The following is a 13878-nucleotide window of genomic DNA, read 5'->3' as shown; positions in this document are numbered from 1 at the left end:
GTAGAGCTTTTAGAATGTGTTTGAACTTAAATGACTATTAGTTTAAAACAGGTAGATATGGTTATAGGTCAACACATATGAACTCCATGGTAACCACAAATCAAAACCCAACAGTAGATAAACAGAAACTAGAGAGAAAGAAACAAAAACATAACACTAAACAAAATCATCAAACCACAAGGGAAGAGACTAAAAGAAGAAAAGAACAGAAAAGAACTACAAAAACAACCAGAAAACAAATAACACAATGGCAATAAGTACTTACTTGTCAATAATCACTTTAAGTGTCAATGGACGAAATGCTCCCATCAAAAGACACAGGGTGGCTGAATGGATAAAAAAACAAACCATCTATATGCTGTTTACAAGAGACTCACTTCAGAGCTAAGGCCACAGACAGACTGAAAGTGAAGGGATGGAAGCAGATATTCCATGCAAATGGAACTGGAAAGAAATCTGGGGTAGCAATACTCATATGAGACAAAGTAGAATTTAAAACAAAGAAGTCTATAATAAAAGACAAAAAAGGGCATTATATGGTGATAAAGGGATCAGTACAAGAGGATATAACTTTAGTAAACATATATGCACCTAATATAGTAGAACTTACATATATAAGGCAAATATTAATAGACATAAAATGAGAAACTGACAAGAATACAATAATAGTAGAGGACTTTAACACCCCACTTACATCAATGAACAGATCATCCAGACAGAAAATCAGTAGGGAAACAGTGGCTTTAAATGACACACACATTATAGCAGTTGGACTTAATAGATATCTACAAGGCATTCCATCCAAAAACAGCAGAATACACATTCTTTTCACATGCACATGGAATGTCCTCCAAGATAAATTACATGCTAGGCCACAAAACAAGTCTCAACAAATTTAAGAGGACAGAAATTATACCAAGCATCTTTTCTGACTACAAGGATATGAAAATAGAAATCAGTTACAGGAATAAAAATGGGAAAAACACAAAAATGTAAATACTAAACAACATGCTACTAAACAACCAATAGGTCAATGAAGAAATCAAAGGAAATCAGAAAATACTTCGAGACAAAAATAAAAACACAACTTTCCAAATTCTATCTGACTCAGCAAAAGCAGTTCTAAGAGGGAAGTTTATAGTGATAAAGGCATACCTCAAGAAACAAAAAAACCTCAAATAAACAACCTAACGTACCATCTAACGAAATTAGAAAAAGAAGAACAAACAAAATCCAAAGTTAGCAGAAGGAAGGAAACAATGAAGATCAGAGCAGAAATAAAATAGAGACCCCTGCCCAAATAGAAAGATCATTGAAACCAAGAGCTGGTTTTTTAAAAAGATAAACAAAATTGATTAGCCTTTAGCCAGGTTCATTAGAAAAAAAGAGAGAGGACCCAAATAAACAAAATAAGAAATGAAAAGGAGAAGTTACAACTGATATCACAGAAATACTAATAATCATAAGAAAATACTATGAACAGTTATAAGCAAACAAATTGGACAATCTAGAAGAAATAGATAAATTCATAGAAACATACAATTTTCCGAAACTGAATCAGGAAGAAATAGATAATCTGAACAGACTGATGACTAGCACTGAAATTGAATCAGTAATCAAAAAATTCCCAACAAACAAAAGTCCAGGATGAGATAGCTTCACAGGGGGATTCTACCAAACATATAAAGAAGAGGTAATACCTATCCTTCTCAAACTATTCCAAAAAATTAACAGAAGGGAACACTCCCAAATTCATTCTATGGGGACACCATTACCCTGATATGGAAACCAGAGAAAAACACTATAAAAACCCAAAATTATAGGCTAATATACCTGATGAATATATATGCAAAATATCTTCAACAAAATATTAGCAAACTGAATTCAACAATATATAAAAAGGATCATACACTGTGATCAAGTGGGATTTATTCTAGGGATGCAGGAATGCAAGATCAGTATCTGCAAATCAATGTGTGACACATATTAACAAAATGAAGTGTAAAAATCACACGATCATCTCAATAGATGCAGAAAAAGCATTTGACAACAGGCAACATCAATTTATGATAGAAACTCTCAACAAAGTGAGTATAGAGGAAATGTACCTCCACATAATAAAAGCCATAAATGACAAACCAACAGTTAACATCATACTCAATGTTAAAAAGCTGAAAGCTTTCCTCTAAGATGAAGAATAAGACAATGATGACCACTTTCATCATATCTATTTTGCATAGTGTTGGAAGTACTAGCCACCGCAATTAGACAAGAATAATACATAAAAAGCATCCAAATTGGAAGGGAAGAAGTAATACTATCACTATTTGCATATGACATACTATATATAGAAACCCGTAAAATCTCCACCAAAAAATATTAGAACTAATAAATTAATTCAGTGAAGTTGCAAGATGCAAGATTAATATACAGAAATCTGTTGAATTTCTATACACTAATACCAAACTATCAGAAAGAGAACAATCCCATTTACAGTAACATAAAAAAGAATGAAATACCTAGTAATAAATTTAATCAAGGAGGTAAAAGAGCTATACTCTGAAAACTATAAGATATTGATGGAGGACGCTGAAGGTGATAAAATAAATAGAAATATATCCTGTGTTCATGAATTGGAAGAATTAATATAGTTAAAATGTCCATACTACCCAAAGCAATCTACAGATTTAATGCAACCCTTATCAAAAAACCATGAAAATTTTCATAGAACTAAAACAAATAATCCTAAAATTTGTATGGAACCACAAAAGATCCCAAATAGGCAAAGCAATCTTGAGAAAAAAGAAGAAAGCTGGAGGTATCATGCTCCCTGACTTCAGACTATACTACAAAACTATAGTAATCAAAACAGTATGGTACTGGCACAAAACCAGATACATAGATCAATGGAACAGAATAGAGAGCCCAGAAATGAACCCACACAATATGGTCAATTAATCTATGACAAAGGAGGCAAAAATATACAATGGAGAAGATAGTCTCTTCAATATGTGGTGCTGGGAAAACTGGATAGCTACATGTAAAAGAATGAAATTAGAACATTTTTCACACCACGTACAAAAATAAACTCAAAATAGATTTAAGACCTAAATGTAAGAGTAGAAATCATAAAATCCCTAAAATAAAACATAAAGTGCACGAAGTACACTCTTTGACATAAATCTTAGCAATATTTTTTTGGACCTATTCTCCTCCACCAAGGGAAACAAGAGCAAAAATAAACAAATGAGATCTAATCAAACTGAAAAGCTTTTGGGTAGCTAAGGAAGCCATCAATAAAACAAAAAGACAAACTACTGAATGAGAGAAGATATTTGTAAATGATATGCCTGATAGGGGTTAACAGCCAAAAAATATAAAGAGTTCATCCAACTCAATATAAAAAAAAAACAACCTGATTAAAAATTGGCAGAAGATCTGAATAGACATTTTTGCAAAGAAGATATACAGATGGCCAATAGGCACATGAAAAGATGCTCAACATCACTAATCATAAGAGAAATGCAAATCAAAACCACAATGAGATATCACCTCACACCTGTCAGAATGGCTATCATCAGAAAGACAGCAAATCATAAATGTTGGCAAGGATGTGGAGAAAAGGGAACCCTAGTACACTGTTGGTGGGAATGTAAATTGGTATAGCCACTTTGGAAAACAGTATGGAGATTCCTCAAAAAAAGTAAAAATAGAACTGCCATATAATCCAGCAATCCCACTCCTGGGCATATACCTGGAGAAATCTCTAATTCAAAAATATACATGCACCCCAATACTCATAGAAGCACTATGTACAATAGCCGAGATATAGAAGCAACCTAAGTGTCCATCAATAGATGAATGTATAAAGGAGATACACACACACACACACACACACACACACATATATATACACACAATGGAATATTACTCAGCCATAAAAAGAATGAAAATTTGCCATTGTGACAATATGGGTGGACCTGGATGGTATTATGCTTAGTGAAGTCAGACAGAGAAAGACAAATACTGTATGTTTTCACTTATATGTGGAATCTAAAATATAAAACAGTTCTTGCTCTCCTACAGTCTATTTTCAAAAAGTCAGAGTAATCCTTTTAATATTTAAGTCAGTTCATGTTTCTTCTGCATAAAACCATCTAATGACATCCTCTCAGAATAAAATCCAAAGTCCTTTAAGTGGTTTAGACTTTAACTTTATGTCTTCTTCTTCTACTATTTGTTATCTCCATCAACTACAGCAACTCTAACCTCCTTGCTCCTTGAACATACTAGGCATGTTCCAACCTCAGAGCCTTTGTACTTGCTATTTCCTCTCCCTGTAATGCTCTTTGTTGAAATAGACACATGACTTGCTCCCTCACCTATTTCAAATCTTTGCTCAAATATTAACTCACTGAGACTTACCCTGACCACCCTCTTTAAAATTGCAGCCAACAATTCCAGCACGCCTCCCCTTCAGCATGTTTTATTTTTCTGTAATATTTCATCTTCTAAAATACTCTATACTTTACTTATTAATTTTCCTTATTTAGTGTCTCACTCTCCTAGAAAATAAGTTCCACGAAGACAAGGATTTTGTCTCTTTTGTTCACTGCTATGTCACCAGCATCTAGAAGAGATACTAAAAAAATACTAGATACTCCAGAAAAGCTGGTAAATTTTGAATCAAGCTCCACCTGGACTGCTTTTAAGGCTATTCTTAACTTGACATGTGTCATATCCTGAATTCATCCATTCTCACCATTGTTATCTTGCTGCCACTGCACAGATGCAGGTGATTCCTATTGCTGATTGACACTCTCCACCTATAAGTGCTAGTTACTGCTGCCACCATTTGGGGCAAACTTGACCAATGTCCAGCTTCATGGATCTCCTGTCCAAATGCCACTGGTCATTTATGAAACCTCAGTACTCCAAACTACAACTTAGAGTTTGCCTGAGTCATTATCTTCACCATCACAATGTGCTTTTGATATAATCATTTGTTATAATCATCTCTTGGACTTAAACTTCTTGGAACTATAAGGAAATGCCTTTTTATCACATCTCTGTGCTGGTTTAGAAAGGTCTAACAGTAAATATGCAATAACTCTTGTGCTATAACACATTTTGTTTTATGCTCACAGCTATTTCTTCTCCTAGGACACAAAGGTGCTTCTTGGGAGTGGGGTCAAGGTGAGTTCAATCGTCTTGGACTGAGTATGCCTTAATGTTGTCAGAAGGCCACATACTGTACTGATACTTACTGTTCTCTAACTTCTGTCTCTGTTACATGGGTGACTCATGTTGCTAGACTGGGTTCATTTGCAGGGCCCTGAAGTCTCTTCTGTCATACTCTCTGCATATAGTTTGTCAGATATACTTCTATGCAGGGCACATAAACCTTTAGTGTTCAAGGTTAAGTTCTTTCCTAGGAGATGAATTGCATCTAATAAGGGCCTTGATCAAAGATGGCACTGCTATGGTCTAGTCAACACAGACTCAATCTCCTCCACATATCTGTCAGATGTGTTTAGAAGGGTGTTTATATGACAAAATGAAATCAGATTTAGTTTCATGGAGTCAAAATTCTTTTACTGAGACTGTGTATCTCTTCAGCTGTATCTGGGGCAATATTGTTGGGGAGAAGACACCATAGATTTGAAGACTGGGTGATCCTGTCTGGGAAAGCAGTGCTCTGATATAGTCGATGGGGCCTAAGGCCTGACTGCATTCCTGGCCTTTAGTTCTCGTTTTGAAAAATACTTTATCCTTATGATGTTTAGGATTAGAATCTGCAGCCAGTGACTAAAAAATTCAAAATTTCCATTGCTTAAATATTTTAGAAATGTATTTCTCTCATGTAAAATCTGGAGTTTCATATGTCAGGGGTGCCATGGCAGCTCTGACCAATGAAATCTTAGAGAACTTAAGCTCCTCCAGTTCATTTTCTACCTTGCTGAGCGGAGCCCTTACCCTTAGGTCTAAAGCGTCAACCACATTCCAGGCAGCAGGACAGAAGAAAAGATGAAGAAAAACGTGCAACATGCAACCTTCAGCACTTTTATAAAGAAGGTTGTTGGAAGATGTCATGTGACACTTCTGCTTTCATCTCATTGGCCAGAACTTAATCACATGTCATATGTAGGGAGGCTCAGAAATTTATTCTTTATTCTAGGGAGCTACATTTCCAACTAAAAATACTATTATTTGGCTGATTGAATCGCAGGGCTTGTAGCAGGCTTGAGAAAAATGCATATTAGGAGCAATCTCTGCTACCACACTTCTCAATTACATATATATGTAGTGCAGTTAGCATCTATAGGTATATGTGTGTGTATGCGGCTGCTCATGTGTGTAATGGGAGTAGTCTTTACGTGAGAGGTGGTATGAGATGAGATAGTGGTTAGAAACATGGACTTGATTCCATTCAATTTTGCTGTAAACTTAAAACTTCTCTAAAAATAAAGTATATTAAAAATAGGAAAAATAACTCATGATCTTAGGTCAGCAGACCTTAGATTTAAACCCTGATTCTTCTACTTATAAGCCCTATGAACTTGGACAAGTTATTTCACCATCCTGAACCTCAATTTGTCATCTGTAAAGCAGAAAATATATCAACTTTTGGGGCTATTGCAATTTTAATATCAGTAATATATATAACTTGCTTAAGCACAGAATTTGACACATAGTAAGTTCAACAAATAGCAGCTCATATTATTTATATATATGTATGATTATTTACATAAAAACTTACCTATATATCCATGTGGAAGCCATTCAAACAACAATTTCAAAATTGTTGTAGCATTGCGTATTGATTTTCAAAGAGATAGTGTGGCTTTCTGAAAGGGCCCTAAAGTCAGAAGAGCTTTTAACTCAGATGGCCTTAGGCAATTCACTTACTATTTTTTTTCATTTCCTTCCTCCCTTCCTTCCTTCCTTCCTTCCTTCCTTTCTTCCTTCCTTCCTTCCTTCCTTCCTTCCTCCCTCCCTCCCTCCTTCCCTCTCTCCCTCCCTCCCTTCTGTCTCTCTCACTTTTTTTTTTAAACATCTTTATTGGAGTATAATTGCTTTACAATGGTGTGTTAGTTTCTGCTGTATAACAAAGTGAATCAGCTATACATATACATATATCCCCATATCTCCTCCCTCTTGCGTCTCCCTCCCACCCACCCTATCCCACCCCTCTAGGTGGTCACAAAGCACGGAGCTGATCTCCCTGTGCTATGCAGCTGCTTCCCACTAGCTATCTATTTTACATTTGATAGTGTATATATGTCTATGCTGCTGTCTCACTTCGTCCCAGCTTACCCTTCCCCCCTCCCCGTGTCCTCAAGTCCATTCTCTAGTAGGTCTGCGTCTTTATTCCTGTCCTGCCCCTAGGTTCTTCAGAACCATTTTTTTTAAGATTCCATATATATATATGTGTTAGCATATGGTATTTGTTTTTCTCTTTCTGACTTACTTCACTCTGTATGGCAGACTCTAGGTCCATCCACCTCACTACAAATAACTCAATTTCATTTCTTTTTATGGCTGAGTAATATTCCATTGTATCTATGTGCCACATCTTCTTTATCCATTCACCTGTCGATGGACACTTAGGTTGCTTCCATGTCCTGGCTATTGTAAATAGAGCTGCAATGAACATTGTGGTACATGACTCTTTTTGAATTATGGTTTTCTCAGGGTATATGCCCAGTAGTGGGATTGCTGGGTTGTATGGTAGTTCTATTTTTAGTTTCTTGAGGAACCTCCATACTGATCTCCATAGTGGCTGTATCAATTTACACTCCCACCAACAGTGCAAGAAGGTTCCCTTTTCTCCACATCCTCTCCAGCGTTTATTGTTTGTAGAATTTTTGATGATGGCTATTCTGACTGGTATGAGGTGATACCTCATTGTAGTTTTGATTTGCATTTCTCTAATGATTAGTGATGTTGAGCATCCTTTCATGTGTTTGTTGGCAATCTGTATATCTTATTTGGAGAAATGTCTATTTAGGTCTTCTGCCCATTTTCGGATTGGGTTGTTTGTTTTTTTGATGTTGAGCTGCTTGTATAATTTGGAGATTAATCCTTTGTCAGTTGCTTCGTTTGCAAATATTTTCTCCCATTTTGAGGGTTGTCTTGTAACTTTTTTTTCTTCTTTGCATTGTAGTATCAAGGATCACAAAATGTAATGGAAATGAATTAGCGAAAATATAAAGTACATCCTCTTTAGCATCCCTGGTCTCTACACACTACATGCTAGTAGCACCAACCTCACTCATTTGTGACAATGCAAATTGTCTTCAGACATTGCCAAATGACCTCTGGGGAACAAAATTGCCCCCAGTTAAGAACCACCACTGTAGGCAATAAGATATTGAGAAAGTAATGCTAAGTGTTATCAGTTTAGAATAGAATCATTTAATAAAAACTGTATTAAATACGAAATAAACTTAAAGCATTTTTCTTTTGTAGTTTCCTGGTGTGTAAAGTTATTAAGTCTTTCCGTAATCACAGGTTCATAGTGGAATGGCATGCAGGAAGCTGGAATTTTAAAAGAAAAAGACAAAATTATATGATACTAAAATTGTTGTACGTTCTATAATACTGCAATTGTTTTTAATAATCTGGTATGAAGTAGAATAATGAAACAAGTGTCACCTGTATAACCCACCCCTAGGCCTTCTAGTGAACTCATCCAGTCCTTCAACATCTCAGCTTCTGAATACTCATTTTGAGCAAAGGAGTAAAATTTTGGGAGGAAAATCGGCCTGAATGTTTGTCAGTTTTCTTGGAAGATTCCAAAAACATCACTATATCTATTTTCATAAAATAATTGAACTTGTCCCTTATTTCTCATACTTGAGCCTATAGCGCCACTTAGTGGCTAGTAGGGTTCACAAGAAAAGCAAGTTTAAGAGTAGTTTTCTTCCTAAGGTCTAACAGGAAAACAGGTGCTATTCCTATTTTCTGATTTTGTTACAACGCTTATTTAAAATAACCAAGTGCAGCAGAACTATAATACAAATATCAAACAGCTGTAATTTCATCTAATCTCAGGGAAAATTTATATTCCCCCTTGATATTGCATCAGAGGCCTAAGCTCAAGTCCAGGTGAAGGAACTCCTTTTCTCTCTTGTGCTGCCTGATTTTGCTCCAAAAGAAGCAATTAGAGCAAGGTAGAGGAATCAAGCGAAAAGGAATAGCTGGTAATAGCATAAAGGAGTTTTCCAGTGAAGAGGGTGATGGTGCCGCCCAAACATGCCATGCAGAGCTTATGAAAATATTTTTTTGAGGGGAGAGGACTTTGTTACTTTATTATTAAAGTAATACAAACAATTCAGAAAAGTATGAAGAATAAATAAGATAATATATAGTCCTACCTCTATGTAGATAATTACTTTTAACATTTTGGTGTGTGTGTGTGCATTTGTGTGTGTGTATGTGTATTTTCTATGCACAAGAGCTATAGAACAAATTGTTTTTCTCTCTGAAACTGATACACTAAATTAAACTGAAGATTAATTTCAATTACAATTGAGGAACACAGCATCCATTATTTGGTTAATTTTTTTGTAATTGAAAAAGTAATATACAGGCATGACTAAAAATTCTAAGAGTACAACAGGATAGAAAAATAGATGTTTTACCTAATCAGAAACTATTTTTCCTTTCTCAGAGACATTGTATGTTAATGTTAAAAGTTATTATGTAATATAGTAGGTAATATAAATAATATGATTCTTAATTATACTATGTACATTTTTTGCACCTTGTGTAATCCCTTTAATGAATCTGATTTTCCATATTGGCCCACATAGATAAGCTCCATTTTTGTTAATGGCATATTTTCTGCTGTATAGGTTTACTATACTTTTTAAACCAATCACCTGCTGATGGAAATTCAGTATTTTTTCCCCAGTCCAGTACTTTATTACAACCAATCCTGCAACAAACATTCTTGTGCATATAACTGTGTCTGAGTATATCTATAGTATATATTTCTACAAGTAAAATTGCAGGTTCAAAGGGAATGTGTGTGCTGAATGCTATTGTCAAATTGCCTTGCAAAGAGATTGTAACACTAGAACATAAAAGTGGCATAATATCAAAATCTTTAACCTTTGCTAATCTGACAGATAAAAAATGGTTTTCTTTGTTCTCATTCCTGTTTTTTTTTTTCATTATGAGTGGGCCAAACATATTTTAATAAGTTTATAAGTTATTCATATTTCTTTTGATGACCTTATTGTTCATGTTTTTAGCCTATTTTAGTCTATTGGGTTTGTCTTAGTTTGGCACTGAAAGGAGAACTTTATACAAGGATATGGATTCAGATAGTTTATTTGAGAGATGATCTCAGAAAGCAGGAGTTGGAGAGTTGGTAGAGTGAGAAAAAGAGGAAGGAAAGACAATAAAATGATGTATGGATGCATTATTTAGGCCACTGCAAGTTTTAGGGACAAGATGAAACAGACTCATTTCTCCCTGCCCCTTCCCACCAGGTACAGCTATAAACTCTGAATTTAGAGTGCATTTGGCAACCAAAGAATTCTAAAAGGTGGTAATAGGAAGGCAAGGTTGTTGGGACTCCCAAGACTGGAGAAACAACACAGTGGCAAGTTATCATAAGTATTCCCAATCCTCAGCTGAGTAAAAAGAGGTAGCCCAGATAGGACCATTTCTCCCCCAGATTTAATGAGAGTCCCTCTGACAACATCAAGAAAGCCCAACACTACTAGAAAAGGAAATTTATCAGTAACCTCATGAGGAATAAGTGGCCAAAGGAGGCACTCTTGCACCCCGCTGGGCCAGAGACTCCAATCCCACACTGGAAAATACTGGGGGTAGCCTGGTAACACCAGCAAGAGGGGTTCCACCACAATAATCAGCCCAGCCTGGAAAGCTCCTTTGTCTCCACTAGCATAAGACTCCTCTTCCCAGCCCAGAGACATTAGTTCACCAGTAGATGAGATCCTACAACAACTGACCAGCCAGAGATATACACTCCATCATCCACAGACAGAGGAAACCATGCCAAAACAACCTCACTGCCAGGGAAGCCTCTTTGGCCCATGGCTTGAGACTCCCCTCTCCTACCCAGAGAACCAGGTACCTAGGACTAGGGAAACATCTTCCACCCCAGCAGCAGGTACTAGTGGGAGCTACAGCAGCACCAGATAAACCAAACAGACCAAAATAATACTGCAAAGACTCTGAAAATAAATAAACTGTCATTGTAACCACAGATCACAAAAGTAGACCAGGACTTTGGTGTTAAATCTAAGCATGGTGGCTTCCTGCTTAGATAAAAGATTTAAATGCGAGTCTCCTAACATAATCAATAAAATGTATAGGAAATATAAATCTGTCATACCAAGAATCAGGGAAATCATAACTTGAATAAGAAAAGATAAGTAACAGATGCCAAAAGTAAGATGAATCAAATGTTGGAGTCATCTGGGCATCACTATCATGGTACCATAAGTCGTCCTTTGTATTTGTCCTCCCACTTCAACAACAACACTTTGACAACCATCCATGAACAAAATCGCCTCTCTGAGAGTTCTGAGATCCAGGACCATATGCCAAAGGACCTGGGAGGAGTCTCACCCACCTGTGCATTGGAGAGCAGTCAGACAGACCTTGACACTGGTTTGGAATTTGCAGGAGACAATGAACTGGTTCTAGTCCCTATCGGCTACGGTCTGCAAACAACTGGAGAACGCTGACTTGGGCAGACAACTATGGATGAGAGTCATTTCAGCACTCCCTTGGAGCAAAAAAATTACAAGTTTCTACACATTGGAATGGGTAAAAGAAAACACTTCACTAGCATCACCCTTCCCCCAAGGCAGGACAGCTTAGGGCTAAATAAATAAGCCTGTGATCTCTCCCTGGGGAGAATGGGAGAGTGGGTGGGTAAACACCTGGCTTTCCCAGCTGTGTAGGACACTGCCAAAGAGACTCATTTCTCCCTCATAGCATCTAGAGTATTAACTTCTGAGCTCCACTACTGGGAGGAAGAAACAGATCAGGGGAGTGGCATAAAAGATTCCTGGAGGATATTAAAAGGACATGATTCCTACTGACGGCATTCTGGATTCCATTAGGAAATCTACCCAGAAGCTGTAGGGAAAATCTCAACCACAGATCCCCTGGACTGGCCCACAGACACCCACAGTGTATTGCATACCAAATCCACACCTCCTCCAACTCTGCAGCTGGCTCCCTGTGGTGACCATGAGAGTGTGATTTGGAAGAAGACTAGGGAACATTCACAGGAAGCAGGCCAGGGTCTGTGGGCAAGGGAGAAAGCACAAACTTGAGCTGTAGTATCTCCTTCAAGAAAGTAAAAGAGAGACTATCAGCAACTGGCCTGATGCACTGTAGGATCAAGAGAAGCCATGCAAGCTTAAGAATTCTGCCACAAGAAGGAACACGAAGCAGGGAGCAGCTGTACCCATACAAGGTCTGAGAGACTCTCAGAATTTACAGCAAGACTGATTAAAGGTATTTCTACCCTGAATGCAGTTAGTAAAGATTGGAGGTGGTAACTGTTATTTCAAATGTGAAAACAACAACACAAAACTCCAAGGAACGTGAAAAATCAAGGAAGCATGACAGCACTAAAAGATCACAATAATCTTCCAATAACCAAACACAAAGATATGGAGATCTATGATTTATACAATAAAGAATTCAAAATAGCTGTTTTAAGGAAACTCAGTGAGCTACAAAAAACCCCACAGACAATTCAATGAAATCAAGAAAACAATACACAATCAAAATGAGAAATTTAACAAAGAGAAATCATAAAAAATAACCAAACATACAGTCAGAGCTGAAGAATTCAATGAATAAAATGAAAAAACTGCAGTAAAGAACATAAACAGCAGAATAGGTCAAACATAAGAAAGAATCAGTGGAATCAGCAAGATAGAGGATAGGGACTTTGAAATAACCCAGTCAGAGAACAACAAAAAGAGTGAAAAAATCCTATGTGATCTATCAGAGACCATAAAAGAAACCAATATACAAATCATTGGAATTCCAGAAGGCAAAGAGAGAGAGAAGGGGTCAGAAAGCTTATTAAATAAATAGTGGCTGAGAACTTCCCAAAACTGGGGAGAGATTTAGACACCCAAATTCATGAAACTAATAGGTCACACCATTATTTCAATCCAAAACAATCTTCTCCAAGACACATTATAATAGAACTGCCAAAATGACAGACAAAGAAAGAATTTTAAAGGCAGCAAGTGAAAAGAAGTTTGTAATCTACAAAAGAACTCTCATTAGACTATCAGTGGATTTCTCAGCAGAACACTTACAGGCCAAGAGAGAGTAGGATGATATATTCAAAGTGATGAAAGGAAAAAAAAATTGCTAACCAAGAACGCTCTATCTGGCAAAGTTATCCTTCAATGAAAGAGAATAAAGACTTTCCCAGACAAACAAAAGCTTGGGGAATTTATCCCCACTAGACATGCCTTACAAGAAATGCTGCAAGGAGTTCTTCAAAAAGAAATGAAAGGCCACTATTTAGTGACAAAAACATGTGAAAATATAAAATTCAGTGGTAAAGGTAAATACACAGTTAGATTAAGACCACTGTAATTCTGTAATATGATGATGTGTTAACTACTTAACTATAGTATAAAGGTTACAGGACAAGAGTATTAAAAATAACTATAGCCGCTATAATTTGTTAATGAATACATAGCATAAAAAGTGGTAAATTGTGACATTAAAAACATAAAGAGGGAAGTAAAAGGGTACAGTTTTTGTATGTGATTGAAGTTAACTTTTTACCAGCATAACATAGAGTATTTAACTATAAGATATTTTATGTAAGTCTCATGGTAACCACAAGCTAAA

This window comes from Eubalaena glacialis, chromosome X, assembly GCF_028564815.1.
Source record: "Eubalaena glacialis isolate mEubGla1 chromosome X, mEubGla1.1.hap2.+ XY, whole genome shotgun sequence".
Classification (NCBI taxonomy): Eukaryota; Metazoa; Chordata; class Mammalia; order Artiodactyla; family Balaenidae; genus Eubalaena; species Eubalaena glacialis.
This window is presented reverse-complemented; position numbering follows the sequence as displayed.